The 19,693-nt window shown below is 39.0% G+C and overlaps 1 long non-coding RNA gene across 3 annotated transcripts; it reads right to left on the reverse strand.

Annotated features, from left to right (window-relative positions):
* Positions 1-10,405: 10,405 nt before the first annotated feature.
* On the reverse strand, positions 10,406-13,895 carry LOC307015322. 3 transcript variants are annotated; one of them, XR_013801470.1, is made up of 5 exons: positions 12,721-13,895; positions 11,631-12,330; positions 11,202-11,451; positions 10,975-11,073; positions 10,406-10,537 (listed from the first exon to the last, which is right to left on the reverse strand). It is a non-coding gene; the product is annotated as an uncharacterized lncRNA (long non-coding RNA). The 3 variants fall into 3 exon arrangements; XR_013801471.1 differs by lacking the exon at positions 12,721-13,895 and having other exon boundaries at positions 10,975-11,045; positions 11,631-12,714; XR_013801472.1 differs by lacking the exon at positions 12,721-13,895 and having other exon boundaries at positions 11,631-12,714.
* Between the last annotated feature and the right edge of the window lie 5,798 nt (positions 13,896-19,693).

A 19,693-nucleotide genomic window follows, 5' to 3' on the forward strand; every position in this document is an offset into this window, starting at 1 on the left:
TTGTTTTTGTGAATTTTATACAAAAAACAAGCAAAAAAAATAAAAATTAAATAATAATTTTAAAAAAATGATATTGCCCACAGACGGTAATATGGAGGGGGAAAAAAACAAAAAAAAATAAAATAAAGAAAACACCCCCCCAAAAAAATAATAATAAATAAATACATGAATAAAGAAAGAAAGAAAAGGGAAAAAAATTCCCTACTTGGCATATTTGTTCTGTTCCCTGTGCATTTTGTATCTGCAAGTGTTGTATGCCATGATTATGTCCTCGGTTATTAGTCGCTTTGTAAAGAAGCGTCTGCCAAATAATGTAATGTAATGTAATATATGTTGGCCTATAAGATTCCCAACTTGTCTGTTTCGTGCTCCCAGTGCAGTTTTGTGAACAAACATTTGTCATATGCTTAAAATCCACGGAATAAAGTGTGTTTTCAGATATTTTTTGTGTGACTCTTGAATCAAGCATGTTGAGTTTGTTATTGAATCTTAAAACAAGATTTATTTTGATGAGACTTTGGAGGAGAAACGTAATACATCTTATTTTAAGTGTTAATTGTCTCATTTTAGGATTCCCTGCCTGTTTGAGACAAAAAAGTAAAGTGTTGCTTGATATAAGATTATACTGTTAAGTTGAAGACTTAAAATAAGAAATTAATTCTTAAAACAAGAAAAAATATCTAACACTTCTAAATGTAAGGTTTTTTTTCTTGGTAAGAATCAAATAATTGTGTGTGTGTGTGTGTGTGTGTGTGTGTGTGTGTGTGTGTGTGTGTGTGTGTGTGTGTGTGTGTGTGTGTGTGTGTGTGTGTGTGTGTGTGTGTGTGTGTGTGTGTGTGTGTGTGTGTGTGTGTGTGTGTGTGTGTGTGTGTGTGTGTGTGTGTGTGTGTGTGTGACTGTGTGTGACTGTGAGCCTCCCCCTACCCCCTCCTCCCCCCTTCCTGCCATCTTATCAGTAGACAAAGGGAGATGGAATTTAAAAACAGTTACCTTACACTTGTATTGTCCTCTGTAAAACACCGTATCTGTAAAGTTGGGGGAGACTGTCTCCCCCCTCCCTGCCATCTCTCTGTTTTTGCTGTAATGAAAGTAGAAAGAGTGGTGGAATTAGTTTAAAACATTCACCTTCCACTTTAGTTGTCCTCTCTAAATTAGATTTAAGGTTTTTAAAATGATTAGTGTTAATTAAAGGCTATTGTTATTTTGGTTTATAAGGGGATAGGAGTTCAACTTTAAAAATGCACAGGATTATTCTAAGAAGAGTGAGAGGGCTAATGAGCCAGCACCATACTTCCTCTCTGCATTTTCTTGACCTGGATCTGATCTTGAAAAACTCTGTTAAGTACTTTTTATTTTATTTTATAATATCATGTAATTATTTAATGTTGCTTGGTGTGTGTTAAACAACCTCTGTGCATCTGTTGTATTTATTTTGTAACAGCACTATGGCTCGTAATGATTTAGAAGCTTTGGGAAAGTACCCCTCTATGTACAAATAATGTGGTTTAGATTTTTTATCAAAACTGTTTTGAACCAAATACGAATTGGAATATTGAGAGGATTAACTATTTTCGTGGAAACCCATATGATTCATTCCCTGTGGAAAGTGGGTATATAAGTATTTAAAACTGTATGTGTTTGTATCTAGCTTATTTTTAAAATGAAATATGTTTTTTTGCTGATGTGTAAAATATCCAAAATAACGTTTTATATACTTACTCTCTTGTTAAAAGGTGATGAAGTTTGCAGCGTAAGCCAGCCATCAGTGTACCATCACGACGACATATCTATACAGCGTGAAAACCTCCCCTCTCTGGAGTTTACACACAGCCTACCTTCTGCGACAAGTGCTGATCTAAGTTTGATCTTCAGTGATCCTCTCACACGCCATCCCTCAGAGAGCCAGACAGACTAGTTCCCCTGTAACACAGGGCCTTCAACAGGTCTGATGCTAACCCCCAACACAACTAAGGAATTTGGTTTCTTTTAATGGCCTAGTCAGATTTTGGCTTTTTTTCTCTTGCCAAGATACTTTTAGACACACTTTGAGGTATACAAAACCATAAAACTAGAAATTAAGTACATTGTCTGATTAGATTTTTTCTTAAAGACTAAAAGATAAGTTTGTGATTTTAACACTTTTTTTACTGACACTCGGCAGATTTGTGTTTAATTCTCTCACAAAGGAACTGTAAGATACACTTTTATGTATGCAAAACCTTAAACATCTTTGAAAATAAAATAATTTGTCTGAATACATTTTCTTTAAAGGCACTTTTGATTTTAACACGTTTCAGTGGAACAATCCAGTTTTGTTGACATCAATGCTTTTTTCTCTTTTCTTGTGTTACTAAGATACTTTTAGACACACTTTGATGTATGCAACACTTAACAACTGGTAGAATATGAAGTACTTTGTAAGGAATTCGGTTTCTTTTAATGGCCTAGGCCAGGGGGCTGCAACCTTTTTGACCAAAAGAGCCATTTTGCTGCTTTTTCCAAAACATTTTTTTGTCTGGAGCCGCAAAACATATTTCATAGCTTGATCGCTAATAAAGTTGTATTTATTGTTATATCAGACAAAAACTACAGTTTTTTTGCATTTATTAGGCTATTTATTACATTATATAAAACTGTTAACCTCTAATAAGAAACAAAGAACTCCTATAAGGAGAATTAAAAAATAATAATAATAATACACAGGCCTACTTTAAAATAAATTAAACACAGCACTTGGGGAGTCCTCTGCACATTTGAAGGGAAAAAAATATTATTAAAATGGGCCCACTTTGAAATAAATAAAACATATAGCTGCACCCTAAAAAAAAAGTTAAAGGTAGGGTAGGTAAGAATGGAGAAACCAGCTCGAGTGCGCTAGAATTTGAAAATACACAACCGGAAAAAATATGCCTCTTCCTTCAGACTTCCTCACAGAGCCCCTCCTCCAAAACACACGAACGCGCGCATGACCAATGAGGGCACGAGATAAATTTGTGCACAGATGGAAGGCTGACAGGCAGGTAGGCCATCCAGTTATTTTAGCCGGGCCGGCTCAGATGATTGGTCGTGCTTTTTACAGCGCTACGGCTTCCAGAGATTAATTTTTGTATGTATTTATTGTCAAAGCATTTAATATATTCATTGCTATCGGGATGTTAAGAGCATTCCATGGAATATAACAAAAAGTGTTTTCTGAAATAAATTACATACCCCATTTAATTATGACCTATGTTTATGACTGAAGATCGTCAGCTGTCTTCCTCTCCGTGTTGTTCCCGTTGTTCCTCGATACGTAAAGGCTGCAGTGCAGCACCTTTGACAACTTCTCTTTACATATCAAACATACCGGTAAACCAGCATAGTTTGCTGTGAAAGCATATAACTGTCCACACAGAATTAAATCCTGTGTTTCTCCTGTACTGTTCTTTGATTTATCCATTCGCTCATCGAGCCGGGGGTAAGGTTATTCACCCGCAGGAAAAGGCGCTCGTGCGGGACCTATAGCAGGATGTGACGCATATTTTAGTTGACCTAATTAAAACCGTTTTGGTTTTTATTTATGTGTCACAGTATCACCTCAAAATACAAGATACGAAACATTTTCAACCATGCAACAAAATATAAATAGTCCTACAAATACTTTTATTTTATTTCCTTCCTATTTTTGTCTAAGCTCAAGGGAGCCAGAGCAGAGGGCTTAAAGGGCCGCATGCGGCCCGTGGGCCGCGGGTTGCCGACCCCTGGCCTAGGCAGATTTTGGCTTTTTTCTCTTGCCAAGATACTTTTAGACACACTTTGAGGTATGCAAAACCTTAAAACTAGAAAATGAAGTACATTGTCTGATTATCATTTTTTCTTAAAGACTGTTTCTCTAAAAGGGAAGTTTGTAATTTTAACACTTTTTACTGACACTCGGCAGATTTGTGTGTAATTCTCTCAAAAAGGAACTGTAGGATACACTTTTTATGTATGCAAAACCTTAAACATTTTTGAAAATAAAATACTTTGTCTGAATACATTTTCTTTAAAGGCATTTTTTGATTTTAACGCTATTTCAGTGGTACAATCCAGTGTTGTTAACATCAATGCTTTTTTCTCTTTTCTTGTGTTAACAAGATACTTTTAGATACAGTTTGGTGTCTGAAAACTTTACAACTGGAAGAATGTCAGTCACTGTGTAACACTTCTATTTTCTTAAAGACTGACTCTAAAAGGCAATTTTGTGATTTTAACACTTTTTTTACTGACACTAGGCAGATTTTGGCTTTTTTCTCTTGCCAAGATACTTTTAGATACACTTTGAGGTATGCAAAACCTTAAAACTAGAAAATGAAGTACATTTTCCGATTAGATTTTTTCCTAAAGACTGTTTCTCTAAAAGGCAAGTTTGTGATTTTAACACTTTTTACGAACACAATTTGTGTGTAATTCTCTCACAAAGGAACTGTAAGATACACTTTTTATGTGTGCAAAACCTTAAACATTTTTGAAAAATAAAATACTTTCGTCTGAATACATTTTCTTTCAAGACACTTTTGATTTAATTCATTTCAGTGGAACAATCTAGTTTTGTTCACATCAATGCTTTTTTTTCTCCTTTCTTGTGTTATTAAGATACTTTTAGACACACTTTGATGTATGCAACACTTAACAAAGGGTATGATTTGAAGTACTTTGTAAGGAATGGGGTTTTCTTTAATGGGTGCAAAACTTCAGAACTGGGTAAAATATTCATTAATTTGTAATGAATTGAGTTTATTTTTTTGATTTTCAAAATACTATTGTACACAATGACTTTTCCATATATATTTTTTTTCTGACAAACTATACTTTTGACTTTTTCCGTAAAATCATGACAAAACTATTACTTATTCTTAAATTTGACCTCTTGCTGCTTGGATGAAAAGACTTTGGCTCACCGACTTCATTACTGAGATTGACCAGACTCTTATTGATAAAGACATTTTCACGGATGAATGGAGGATGCAAGGCGCTTCGGAGGCTTTTTTGCACAATCTCAAAAATTGCAGACGCCTCAAGGAGAGACTTGAAAAGATCCATGCCGAGTGATGAGGACGATTGAAAACAGAATGAGTAGTGACCCCTGTGTAAACAGAATGGCTGAAGTTTGTAAACTAGAAGACATTTTGGATATCTTTCGTTCTGGCAGTACTATTCCTGGTCATTGGGAAACGATTGTAAACGAAACATTTAAAGTGGTCCTGGAATCTTCATTTTCCGAAACATTCTGTAACATTACAGAAGAAATGAAACAAACATCTAAAGTGTATCCTGTGCTCTCATGGTATGCTCTGTTTGTAGACATCTTTGTGTCAAAAACAGCATACACATGAATATTTTGACTGAAGTGAAAAAACTCCATCATGATATTTCCAGTAATCTGGGGAATTCTAAGCTTGAGACGGTCCTGGGGATGTTACAATCAGTATAACTATTGATTTTGTGTGTGAAAAACAAAAAATGTAAATAGGACATTTTTTTAAAATAAAAAAAGTGTTTTTTACATTTAAAAACTGTTGTCTTCCTTATAGCAAGGGGAGCGTGTCTGATACATGTGTATTACAGTCCTTCACATGCACTGTTGTCTTCATTATTACAAGGGGAGGATAACAGGGAAGATGTATGATAAATGTGTATTGAAACGTGCGTATTATACCCCCACAGAAACACGGAAACACAGAAACGCAGAAACACAGGAACACGGAAACACAGAAACACAAAAACACAGAAACACTGAAAACACAGAAACACTGACACACAGAAACACAGAGACACAGAGACACAGAACCACAGAAACACACAAACACAAAAACACAGAAACACAGAGACACCAAAACACAGAGACACGGAAACACAGAAACACGGAAACACAGAAACACAAAAACACAGAAACACAGAAACACAGTATTAAAATCACAAACGTGCTTTTTATACCTCATTCACACCAACGGTGTTTCAGGGCCGGTTCGGAGCTGGAGCTTGAAAAACACCGGGTTTTCGTGTTCACACAGCAGCAGAGCAGCCTCTTAGCTCCGGAATCCAGTTCGTTTCAAGCACCAAAAAATTGTCCGGCCAGAGCAAAAACACCGCATACGTCACGCATACATCGAGGCGGGGGCAGAGACAGGATCAACTCCTGAACAACAACAAAAAGCCAGCGTTTTATCCAGTTTGTACACAACGATGGAGAAACTTAACAATAGTTTCAGAGTTTCAGTGTTTCTGACATAGACTGTATATATAAAGGTTTCTGCTCATGGTGAAGCAACGTGTCTGCGTGTTAAGGTGGAACCTGAGCATTCACGTTGATCACCTCTCATTATAACTCATTATAAATCTATAAAACTATAAATATTAAACTTTACTTCACGTGTTCATTTGAGAACAGCTGTTACATACCTGGGCGAAGGTTACAGTTCATTTAAATGAAAGATATAACGTTACTCCACACTCATGGTTCAGTCCACCTTAAGAAATAAGACCGACCTCGGAAGCAGTTGTGTTTTAAAAAAAACTTTATTGACACGAGTACACTTTTTTATAAGAATATAGTCTAAACCACAGAAATGACTCCGGAAAAGCTGCAGATAAAGCCATAATAAATGAATGCAACTGATTTTATCCGAGGGGTTTGGCTTTATGAAGCAGGCACGCAAACTGTTACTTCATGACGCAAACGATGGAGCAATGACGCATTACCAGTCGGACTCTGGGCGGTGTGAAAAGAGCCGGAGCTAAACCGAAGAACCGGTTTTGAACCTGAAAAGCTCTAGCACAGAGCTTGAACCGGAGTTGCGTTGGTGTGAGTGAGGTATCTGAGAAACAGTCTTTAAGAAAAAAATGTAATCAGACAATGTACTTCATTTTCTAGTTTTAAGGTTTTGCATTCCTCAAAGTGTGTCTAAAAGTATCTTGGCAAGAGAAAAAAGCCAAAATCTGCCTAGGCCATTAAAAAAAAACGAATTCCTTACTAAATACTTCATATTCTATCAGTTGTTAAGTGTTGCATACATCAAAGTGTGTCTAAAAGTATCTTAGTAACACAAGAAAAGAGAAAAAAGCATTGATGTCCACAAAACTGGATTGTTCCACTGAAATAGCGTTAAAATCAAAAGTGCCTTTAAAGAAAATGTATTCAGACAAAGTATTTTATTTTCAAAAATGTTTAAGGTTTTGCATACATACAAGTGTATCTTACAGTTCCTTTGTGAGAGAATTACACACAAATCTGCTGAGTGTCAGTAAAAAAGTGTTAAAATCACAAACTTACCTTTTAGAGAAACAGCCTTTTAAGAAAAAATCTAATCAGACAATGTACTTATTTTCTAGTTTTAAGGTTTTGCATACCTCAAAGTGTGTCTAAAAGTATCTTGGCAAGAGAAAAAAAGCCCAAATCTGCTTAGGCCATTAAAAGAAACCAAATTCCTTAGTTGTGTTGGGGGTTAGCATCAGAGCTGTTGAAGGGGGGCGTTACAGGGGGGCGAGTCTGTCTGGCTCTCTGAGGGATGGTGTTAGAGAGGATCACTGAAGATCAAACTTAGATCAGCACTTGTCACAGAAGGTAGGCTGTGTGTAAACTCCAGAGAGGGGAGGTTTTCACGCTGTATAGATATGTCGTCGTGATGGTACACTGATGGCTGGCTTACGCTGCAAACTTCATCACCTTTTAACAAGAGAGTAAGTATATAAAGCGCTATTTTGGATATTTTACACATCAGCAAAAATACATATTTGATTTTAAAAATAAGCTAGATACAAACACATACAGTTTTAAATACTTATATACTCACTTTCCACAGGGAATGAATCATATGGGGTTCCAATAAAATAGTTAATCCTCTCTCATATTCCAATTCGTATTTGGTTCAGACTTTCCTGAACTGAGACACACCCAAAGCTTCTAAATCATTACGAGCCATAGTGCTGTTACAAAATAAATACAACAGATACACAGAGGTTGTTTAAATAATTACATGATATTATACAATAAAATAAAAAGTACTTACCAGAGTTTTTCAAGATCAGATCCAGGTCAAGAAAACGCAAAGAGGAAGTATGGTGCTGGCTCATTAGCCCTCTCACTCTTCTTAGAATGATCCTGTGCATGTTTAAAGTTTAACTCCTATCCCCTTATAAACCAAAATAACAATAGCCCTAAATTAACACTAATCATTTTAAAAACCTTAAATCTAATTTAGAGATGACAACTAAAGTGCAACGTGACTGTTTTAAACTAATTCCACCACTCTGTACTGGCATTACAGCAAAAACAGAGAGATGGCAGGAAGGGGGGAGACAGTCTCCTCCCAACTTTACAGACACTGTGTTTTACAGAGGACAATACAAGTGTAAGGTAACTGTTTTTAAATTCCATCTCCCTTTGTCTACTGATAAGATGGCAGGAAGGGGGAGGAGGGGGTAGGGGGAGGCTCACACAGTCACACACACACACCTTCACAGACACTGTGTGAGACTCCATCCCTTTATAAACTAAAGTACTTCAACATTAGTTAACAGTCTCCCCAAAACTTAAAAACCATTATGAATCATAGTGCTAATACATAATAAATACAATATATACACAGAGGTTGTTTAACACACAACATACCACATTTCATAATTATATGAAGTACTTACCAGAGTTTTTCAGGATCAGATCCAGGTCAGGAAAACGCAGAGAAGAAATGCCAGGGTGGTTCATCATCACCTTTCTCTTGCTGGAGAAACTAGACCTCCTTATAAACCCTTAGCCAGGTCAATGGCTAAAAAAATGACAACCAATCGGTCTAATCCTTGCAATGTAGACAGAGACTTCCTCATAGCTACTAAACTAATTAACACAAATATTATATTAAAACCTTAATCTAATTTAGATAGGACAATAAAGTTTGTATGGTGACTTTTAGCATAGTAGAGAAGTGGGTGGTAGGGGTAGACATATCACACACCGTCTACCCGCATCACCGCAGAAGGAAGGAGGCTTTGAAACGAGAGTAGATGTTAACTTAGATTCCCGTTAGAAAGGGCTGTCTGATGAAGAAGGAAAGTGGTAACATACATCAATACTATTTTTAATTATTATGTTTATGGTGGGGCTTTCTTTAGGGGGCTAAAATAAGATTTGATGTAGCCCCGGTCCACAGCAGGGGTTTGGGGGAGACAGTAGGCTTGTTTGAGACAAGCGAGACCTGCGCAATTTCGATCAACGTCTTGCTCGTGCGTTGCATGATGGTTAGTCATTTTGTCCGACTTGCTCTGGAGGCTCGCTCACATGAGACGTTGAAATCTCGCGGGACAAAGACGCCCGCAGCCTTGAGAGAGAGGCGCGGCGAGGCGGCGCAGTTCCTCTCCACGGGCTGCGGAGGCGAAATGCTTGATGGGAAACGACTCGCTCAGCGCCATATAGATAGAAGAGTTACGACAGCGGAAGTCCAAAAACGGTTATCGTCAAGTGGTTCATGCAGACGAGGATCGTTCCCCGGAAGTTCATGGCGGGCAATGTGAATGCATTGATAACAGGAGATAGAACTACGATTTTAGGTAATTATTAGTGAATAAAGGTTTTGATTTGCAATATTTATACAACAAATCGATATGTGTATGTATTTACATCAATATGTTTTAAGAAATAAAATAGAATTTGCTAATATTAAGTGATAATATTAGGATTAGTGTGAACAACTAGTTTACATGTTAGGCTAACAGTGCCTTGGTTAAAGAGCCTGTTGCTGTTTATAGCTTTGAATTCTTTAAAACCAATATTATCTTCCTAAACTTGTATGGTGGTCAGGAGCATCACTTTCTAATGTTTATTGATATATTTAGAGGGAGGGGATCTAAAGGAATGCTTCAAAATTCAGATTAGATTAATTTCTACCATTTTCTTAAATTCATGGTAGTTTCAGTAATCCCATGGTAATTGAGGACACAAGTTATCTAAATGACTAATGTCATCTTTATGGCTTTCAGAAAGGACAGGAGACCGACAGGTGACTATCAAAGGACTAGCAGCAGCAGCAGCAGCAGCATGATGATGATGTTAAATGTGTTGTTTGAGGAACATCCATTGCAAATACATGGAATTCAATAAACATTGAGTAGCATATCATGCAGTTTGTCTGTGCCTTTTCCTCTGTGTTGTCCTGGTTTGCTGTGCTGCCTCCTAGTCACCACCATGGTTTGCTGTGCTGCCTGGGGATGCTCAAATCGCTCCGAGAAAGGAGTATGAATGTACGGCTTCCCCACTGACACAGAGCACAGGAAAAAATGGCTGGCTCAAGTCAGCAGGAGCAATTTCACGACCAACAGCAAAAAAATATGTGAGGTTATTATATACAAACACTGCATTTGCACTTTTTCACAAAACGAAAACCACACCATTGGGAAAGCTTAATGTTTTGTTTAATACAAAAAAACAGGGAAAGGCTTGAAAAACACAGAGCTGAGACTCAGGGTGCAGGGTGAGGGTCTCAATGCAGGTATTCAGGCTCCATTGAATCCCCCTCTGGTTCTTGTGCTGAAAGAGGGAGTAACAGACAGGAGAAAGGGTTATACACACCTATATAGCACACCTATTGGATGGGAAATTGCCTTGGGGAGATAAGGTGTGGTCTTTGTTCCCAACTGAAGTTATGGAACTTTATTATTTGTGAGTTTAACAAAGTATGACAAATGGCATCAGTAACAGATGTGATATGAATTTCTATAAAGTTGTCTCACATTCTTGGTCATATTTTATATACAGTATTTAATGAGTATAACATGTCCAGTAAGTATAAAGTATTTCCTAATACTGTGTATTCAACCACTATGGAATATGTATGTGGGCAGACAAAACTGAGTTGTTCTGTGTGTGAAGTAACCTCAAGTCACTCCGCAGGCACATTTTGATGCAGACCAGTTTGTCAAGACAAAAAAGGGCAAGACTAGGCTGAGAGCAGAGGCTAAACCCACCATCTTCGTGCATCGCCCTGTGGTCAAAAAGAGAAGGGCCCCTGCACCACGATTCACCCCGGGACCTGTATCTACAAAGCCCATAGCTCATGATCACAGCTATAGAGTGAAAGGTGACACAGGTATAATAAGTATGAACTCTTAGTAACAAAAGTCATATTTCTTATTTTTAAGTGGTATAATATTTTAAATGTTCGAAAATCTACAGTGCCATGTATTCTACTTACATTGGTCTCAAAGATTGAGGGAAGAAGGGATGAGGAGACTGAGAGAAAGGAAAGTGAGGGTGAAGAAAGAGAGGACATGGCTAGTGAGGAGAGACAGGGAGGTTGGACACCACCCACTCAGCCAGCAGCCAGTCAGCATACGAGGGAACCAGCAGCCAGTCAGCATACGAGGGAACCAGCAGCCAGTCAGCATACAAGAGAACCAGCAGCCAGTCAGCATACAAGGGAACCAGCAGCCAGTCAAACAGATCTATTAAACAAATGAAAGAGAAAATGAAAGAGCCAAGAAGGAATCACCAAAAAAGCAAAGTCTGCACTAAGAAAAATCAGGAAGGAAAATGCAGCTCTCAAGAAAACAATGAAAATTAGGGACAACAAATATAAGAAAACGTTTTCAAAAGACCAACTTAAGGCATTAGGCAGACTCACCACAAAGGGGATGAAATGGAGCAATGGGACAATTAAGAAGGCTTTAAAATTTCGCTTTGCGTGCGGACCAACGGGTTACAAAACTCTGCAGGAATTGCAGATTCCCCTTCCAGGAATAAGGACACTGCAAAGAAGGATGCAATGTGTTAAGTTTGAGCCTGATGTGTAACAGCTAACATCAATGCCCCTCCACCCGTAACATCACTGCCCCTCCACCTGCCAACATCACTGCCCTCCACCTGCCAGCACCCAGCCAGAGGAGCGCAAACAACAAAAACAAGCAAGGTGTCCCGTCATGTACCTGGAAGTTTGGGTTGGCAAAATGGAGTAAGAGAGGGACTTGAAAAACCTTGGTGGCTCTCTACTCATGTTGTTACAGTTGTCTTGGTTACAGCTCTCAATTTTTTTTTTGTTGCCATTTCCACATCTTTAGAAAATATGAAATAAATGAAGTGGAGAACAAACTTTGATTTCTCTGTCTTGTGAGTTTGCAGTCTTGCAGTTTTGCTCCTCCACCTGTAACATCACTGCCCCTCCACCTGCCATACAGTAGGTTACTAACCAGATTACTTATATAATACAGTGATAGAATACATGTTTAGTATGCTTACTTATATAAAACAGTAGTATTAAACTTACCTTGTGTTTTCACTCTCACTTAAGTCCCTCTCCCTTTGCCATCAATCCAAAATCAGCTGAGCTGCAACATTATACAGACAGGTAATAATCAACATAATCACAAGGACACAATATGGCTCTGCTAAAAACACTCACTCTTACACGCACCAAAGTTATATTTATCTAATATTTAACTCCCTCCACCCCCGCATACAATCCTGTTTATAAGCCCCTCTTCTCTAATTCAACAACGTTGGACGAAATGACATTAAGAGAACGGAATTTACAATTAAAAGGCTGTTCAACGTGTGTTGCTAACTTGATCCGGTATCCTAGCTTTATCTGTTATCTGTAAACGTTCCCTAAATCTACTAATTTAGGGATAATCCACTGACATCCTTTAATACACATGTTAATTTGAATCAGATGTACTGATAATATCCGCAATATAAATCTTTAAACTTCTTCTTACCTTTAAAAGTCCGTCACGAACGGTCTATTATGCTGCAACTCTACAGCTCTGCTAGCCTTGGCGCTAACTTCCGGGGAACGATTGAGAGGCTCCACGATCCGCCATTGCTGTAAAAAAGTGGTCCATTGGAGTGAACGGAGATGACGTAACTCTCAGTCTATACGGCGCTGGACTCGCTGTTATCTCGAGCTGAGCGCTCATTGGTGGTTTTTACCCCGTGCTGCTGATGAAACTCTCCAATTGGCTCGGTAAAAGTTGTTGTTTGGTGTCAGTTTTACGTCGCCACTTCCATTCACATTTTTCATCATTGTTCCACAATGTTTATCATCATGAAATTAATATCTATATATGTTATACTATACTTGCACTGCTTACCGTTTTTATACTTTATATATTTTAGCATATTCATACACACTGTTCATACTGCTCACAGGCTGCTGTGTATATCTAGTGTATTCATACCCCTCACTGTTTATTCATCATTCACTTCATTCTATATTTTATTCTGTAGATTGTGTACATTACTTTTCACTTTACTGCTTGTTGCACTCCTGGTTAGAAGCTAAACTGCATTTCGTTGTCTCAGTACCTGTAATCTGTGCAATAACAATAAAGTTGAATCTAATCTTGAGCAGGAACAAATGTATTTACTAAGTATATCTGACATTAACAATTAAACACATATGTGCATTCTTTATAAATGCAAACCGAGTCAAGCCGACTCCGGAGGTGGCGGTATGCACCTTAAAGTTGTTTGCAATCCGCCAAAAAACCGAGAGAAGAAGAAGAAGAAGAAGAAGAAGAAGAAGAAGAAGAAGAAGAAGAAGAAGAAGAAGAAGAAGAAGAAGAAGAAGAAGAAGAAGAAGAAGAAGAAGAAGAAGAAGAAGAAGAAGCCGACTCGGAGCTGTCCGACTTCAGGCGAGCTTTTTGAGACCTCCCCCGGCTGCGATCGGCTATTCTCGTCTACTTTCGAGGCGAGCCGCAACGCGTCTCAAACAAGCCTACTTTCTCCTGGCCTCACAACAAAAGAAAAGGGGGTGTGACAGGAAGGGGTGCCCGCTTTCACCTATCGTGCGCTGAGGTGCGGAGGAGGATTCGCCGCGGAGGAGCTCCCACGGCTGAAGGCCGCCATCCATGTTTGTCTTTCTCACTTGCCTGCTATGATGGTTCTTCAGAACTGTTTTTTGAACTCTAATCTCACTTTCGCGCAGTTTGCTGGTGACTCTAATAAAGTTGACAATGTATGTGTGTTGGTTAAGAGAAAAAGGTGCTTGGTAATTTTATTATTGTTACTATCAGGGAATGTGCAACCAAATCCTGGTCCACCCAGTAGTATTAGCAGTAGTCAGATAGCTACTCCTGCTGATTTTATTTCTAGGTCTGGGTTGGGATTAATTCTCTTAAATGTGCGCAGTCTGTTACCTAAATTAGATTTTGTCTGTATTTGGGCGAGCTCGACTGATGCTGATGTCATTGTCTTATCAAAAATGTGGCTAGATAAATCCATTTTGGCCTCTGACATTTACATAAATGGTTATACTGTATATCGCACCGACCATCCTAAAAAAGGTGGTGGCGTTGCCATTTATGTGAAAAATAAGTTTTGTGTAACCAAGATGGTTTCCAAATCTATTAGTAAACAACTAGAATTTTTAGCCGTGAATATCGAAGTAACAAAGGGTCAACAGGTCATGGTGGTGGGCTGCTACAGACCCCCCTCAGCTGTCAAGGACTCTTTATCTTCATTGGCAAAAACTTTTATCTCAACTTGCCTACAATGAAATAGTGCTGCTTGGTGATTTTAATTGGGACTGGTTCACTTCTGTGTCAGAGGATTTTAAAAACCTGTGTACCTCTTTGAATATTACTCAGATTATAGATAGTCCTACTCGCCCAAATATTAAGTCCCCAAATAAATCCTCCTTAATTGATCTCATTTTAACAAATGTTCCACATAAATACTCATCTGTGGGAGTATTTACTAATGATGTGAGTGACCACTGTGTTGTAGCCACAATTAGGGACACTAAGGTCCAAAAGGTTAAACCTCATATTATCCTAAAAAGAGACAAAAAACACTTTGTGGAGCAGGGTTTTGTACATGATTTGTTTGATTTTGATTGGGGTAAAATCGATCTGTGTGCTGATGTAGAAACTGCATGGTCTTATTTTTATCTTGGTTTTATGGAAATTATAGATAGACACGCACCCCTGCATAAATTTAGAGTGAAGGGACGAGACAATTCTTGGTTTTCTGCTGAACTGTCCAGTCTCCTTCATGAGAGAAACAATGCCTGGGCAAAAGCTAGGAAATCGGGCTCAGAGGTAGAATGGCTACGCTTTAGGCAGCTAAGAAATAGCTTCACATCGCAAATAAAAAGCGCTAAGTCAAATAGGGGTGTAACGATACACTAATCTCACGATACGATACAATACACGATATTGAGCTCACGATACGATATATATCACGATATTCAGCCAACGATACGATTCGATACGATTCGATATAATTCGATACACTTACATCATTTTCTGAAAGATTTTAAAGGGACAGTGTGATTTTGGTCACATCTTGTGAGTGTTCCATTGACTTGGATTGAATTAATTCAACTGAAAACTGAAAGCATCAATTATACAATATATGGCTCTCACTAGACAGAGAGTCTACAGCTTGCAAATGCTGGACAAAATGACTCAAAAGATGTGGTGAGAAAATTTGTTTCATTTATTGAAACAGTGCCAACTGTAGCTTACAAGCCTTTGAAACGTAAGTACATAAAGTGCAGTATCACAATGGACAATTAATAGGTGCAGCAGGTGGCCTGTTCTGAACAGATTCTTTTACAGCATTTTTAGCTTAACACAGAATATGAGGTAGCCAATAATTCAAGTCACTAAGAACAACAGTTAATGTAAAATTTACCTGCCAATAATTCAAGTCCAAAGGAGTAACATTTAAGCCAAAAACACTAAACAGAAAGGCTCCTCTCTACATAACTGCATCTACATTGTCTTCAGATTTTTGTTCAGGAAATATAGTCTGATCAACGTGGTCTGGGAGAAGTGCACTTCTCTGAGCAGTGACGATGGCCCATTCCCAAACTGCCCCCTACACCCTACCCCTCCGTTTGCGCGTAGACGCGGAGGGTCCGCCTACGAGTGTGGAGCGGTGTGGAGGGGGAGTGGGCTATCAAGCCCTCAAACAGCGAGTCTGCAGCGGTGCTGACTTGAGACCGGTCTCTACCTGACCGGAGTCGCGCTGTGTGTGTCCGCTGCTGTCAAGCTGTTAACAAGTAGTTCCAGCAAACATCCACTGATAAACTGCAATGTTAACAACCTCATGATAACCTCATATGTTTTAACTTCGGATCATACCTGTGTTTAGTCTAGAAAAAGGTAAATGTGTGCATTTTATTCTAAAGTTGTGTATATTTACAGACCGTTGCAAAAACTAAGAAGCTTATAAACATCAGGTTTAAAACTAAAAGAGCTTTGAAACACAATGAAAGATGTTAGGAGCTTTATTTGAGTTATTAATTTAAACTTGTTGTCTAAGAGATGCTGATTTGAAACCGTTGTTACATACAGTTACGGCATTTCGTGTTTCTGCCAGAGAGAGGGGAGGCCAAAGCTTGCTGCTGTATTTACTCCCTCCATCTGATAGGAGGGAGCCTCGTTGAGCTGCGAGTGTGGCTACAGACGGAGCTCACTCCGTCGAGGGAGTGGTTTGGGATTGGGCCGATATCTCCGGCGGTAGAGTGCGGTTAATGTTTGCCGCCATTCTCCTGAAACCGCTTCGCACTCACTGCGAGAAAAAGACACCGGCATCTGTGTATCTAGAAATGCTCTACAGCGACACTAGCGGCTCGGCTGGCTGACGTAACCGCTCTTCATGCAAAGCGAACGGGGGGAATGGGCAGCGAGCAGAGTGCCAGGCGGAACACGGGGGATTTGAATGGGAGTTAATGTATCGATACCCGCGGCTGAAATATATCGATACTTTCTCGGGAAACAAAATATCGATATATATCGCAGGATCGATTAAATTGCACAGCCCTAAAGTCAAAGTACTATTTGTCAGTTACCACAGAAAACCTAAATAATCCTAGGAAATTTTGGAAAGCCATAAAATCGATTTCCAATGGTGATATCCCAAATGAGCTACCTCCATGCCTCACCACAGTATCTGGCATTATATCAGACAGGGCTACGATGCTAAATTGCTTTAATAAGCATTTTGTGTCTTGTGGCTCTCTGTTTGATTCTTTCACTGACTGTGCTTCTGCTTCTGTGAACACTCCAATCCCTGACTCTGAACAATGTGGTCTGTAAAACCCTTTCAGTTTTACTCCTTTTACTGTTGGTGTTGTTCATGAAGCATTGTCCAAGTTAGATCCTAGGAAACCGGCTGGCCCGGACAACGTAGAACCTTTCTTTTTAAAGATAGCTGCAGATTTTATTGCTCCATCTCTTACTTCTCTTTTTAACCTCTCCCTCAGCACAAATAAAATTCCAAAAGTATGGAAGTCTGCTTATGTCTTGCCTTTACTGAAAGGAGGGGAGGCAACTATTTTTAAATAACTATAGGCCAATCTCTAAATTGTCAATTCTGGCTAAAGTGCTCGAACGACTAGTGAGTGAGCAAGTAAAGGAGTTTTTATGTAAAAATGATATCCTGTCTAAACATCAGTCAGGCTTCAGAAAGAAACATAGCACCATCACTGCGACAATGAAAGTGGTGAATGACATTACTAGTATTTTAGATAATAAGCCGAGTTGTGCAGCTCTGTTTATTGACCTTTCCAAAGCGTTTGACACCGTTGATCATCGCATCTTAAAGCAGAGGCTACTCAGTATTGGCATATCCAGCCATGCAGTGGGGTGGTTTGTGAACTACCTCTCTGAAAGGTCCCAATGTGTTCATTTTGATGGGCTGTCTTCTGAGTAGTTAAACATTTCTAATGGTGTACCACAAGGTTCTGTTTTAGGTCCACTTTTATTCTCCATATATATCAACAGCTTAGGTGATAATGTGGATGAAGCTACTTTACATTTGTATGCGGATGATACCGTGATGTATTGTGCAGGTACCTCCATTAAGGAGGCGGTTGTTAAATTACAGGCTGTTTTTAAGACTGTTCAGACTCAGCTCTCTGAACTAAAGCTTATTTTAAATGTGGATAAAACCAAGGTAATGCTCTTTTCAAAAGCTAAAAAGACACCAGAGCCTGTTTTAGATATTGTAACTACGCAAGGGAAACAACTTGAAGTGGTAACCTGTTACACATACCTTGGTATCTGGCTTGATGACTGTCTCTCTTTTAAACTGCATGTCAATAACCTGCTAAAAATACTGAGGGTTAGGCTAGGTTTATTTTACAGAAACAAGTCCTGTTTCTCACTTGAGGCCAGGAAAAGGCTAGTCACTGTGACCTTTTTACCTGTGCTGGACTATGGTGATCTGTTTTATATGAATGCACCGGCCAATTACCTGATCAAGTTAGATGCCGCCTATCATAGTGCACTGAGATTTGTGACAAACTGTAAAGCATTAACCCATCATTGTACCCTGTATGCAAGGGCAGGTTTGCTTTCACTAACTGTACGGCGGCTCAATCACTGGTATCTTTTTATTTACAAAGCAATGTTAGGGAAACTTCCATCCTACATCTGCTCCCTGATCTCACGGCGTATTGTAAATGGCTACTGCCTGAGATCGAATGCTGTGGTTGTATTAAATATGCCAACTGCTAGGACTGTCTTAGGGAATACAGCTTTTAGATGCGCAGCTCCGTTAACTTGGAACAGTCTGCAAAAGGAATGGAAGTTGAGCAGTTTGGTTCCATTACATGTTTTTAAAGCAAGGATAGATGCTATCCAATCGGAAACTGTTGGTATCTGTAAATGCTACTAGCTATACAAAATGTAGTCAATGTAAATGTGCCATATGATGTCCTCTTTGTTTTTCTGTCATGTTTGTATTCATGTTGGAACCTACTTGCAGCAGGTCACAATTGAAAAAGAGGTCAATGATCTCAATGGGTTTTCACCTGAATAAATAAAGGTTTTGAATTGAATTGGTGTTAGACAGTCTCTCTCTCACTCACACACACACACACACACACACACACACACACACACACACACACACACACACACACACACACACACACACACACACACACACACACACACACACACACACACACACACACACCATATTCTGCACAACTTCATCGAGACTGTCTTAATTAACACATAGATTGACATCAAAGGCTAATTCGATTGACAACAGTAGGTAGACTACAATGAGCCATATCAGAGCGGCATGTTATAACACCTCGAACAGTGGGTCATTATAGATAACACATCGAGCAATGGGTCAATATGGGGGTCATTATAGATAACAATGGGGTCATTATGGGGGTAATTAGCATACAAAGGGGTCATTAGCATAAGTAGTTACAGTTGCAGGCACCTGTCAATTTATAAGTAGTAGCAGGTGTGACCTGTCACAGCTCCTGTCACTTTGTATACATACTAATGTGATTGAAATGGCATCAGTATTACTACTGGTATGTCATTTTGGAGAAACCGGCTAGAGTGCGCTAGAATTTGAAAATACACAACCGGAACAAATCTGCCACTTCCTTACAGAGCCCCTCCTCCAACACACACGAACGCGCACATGACCAATGAGGGCACGAGATAAGTTTGTACACAGATTGAAGGCTGACAGGCAGGTAGGCCATCCAGTTATTTTAGCGGGGCCGGCTAAAATGATTGGTCGTGCTTTTAACAGTGCTACGTCTTCCACAAATGACATTTTTCTATGGATTTTTTGTCAAAGGACTTAAGATATTCATTGCTATCGGGATGTTAAGAGCATTCCATGGAACATAACAAAAAGTGTATCTCGAGCCGATTTCTCAAACTTACCACCTTTAAATGAAAGTGAATATTGAATTTTCAT

Source organism: Notothenia rossii (genome assembly GCF_949606895.1).
Source record: "Notothenia rossii genome assembly, chromosome: 1".
NCBI lineage: Eukaryota > Metazoa > Chordata > Actinopteri > Perciformes > Nototheniidae > Notothenia > Notothenia rossii.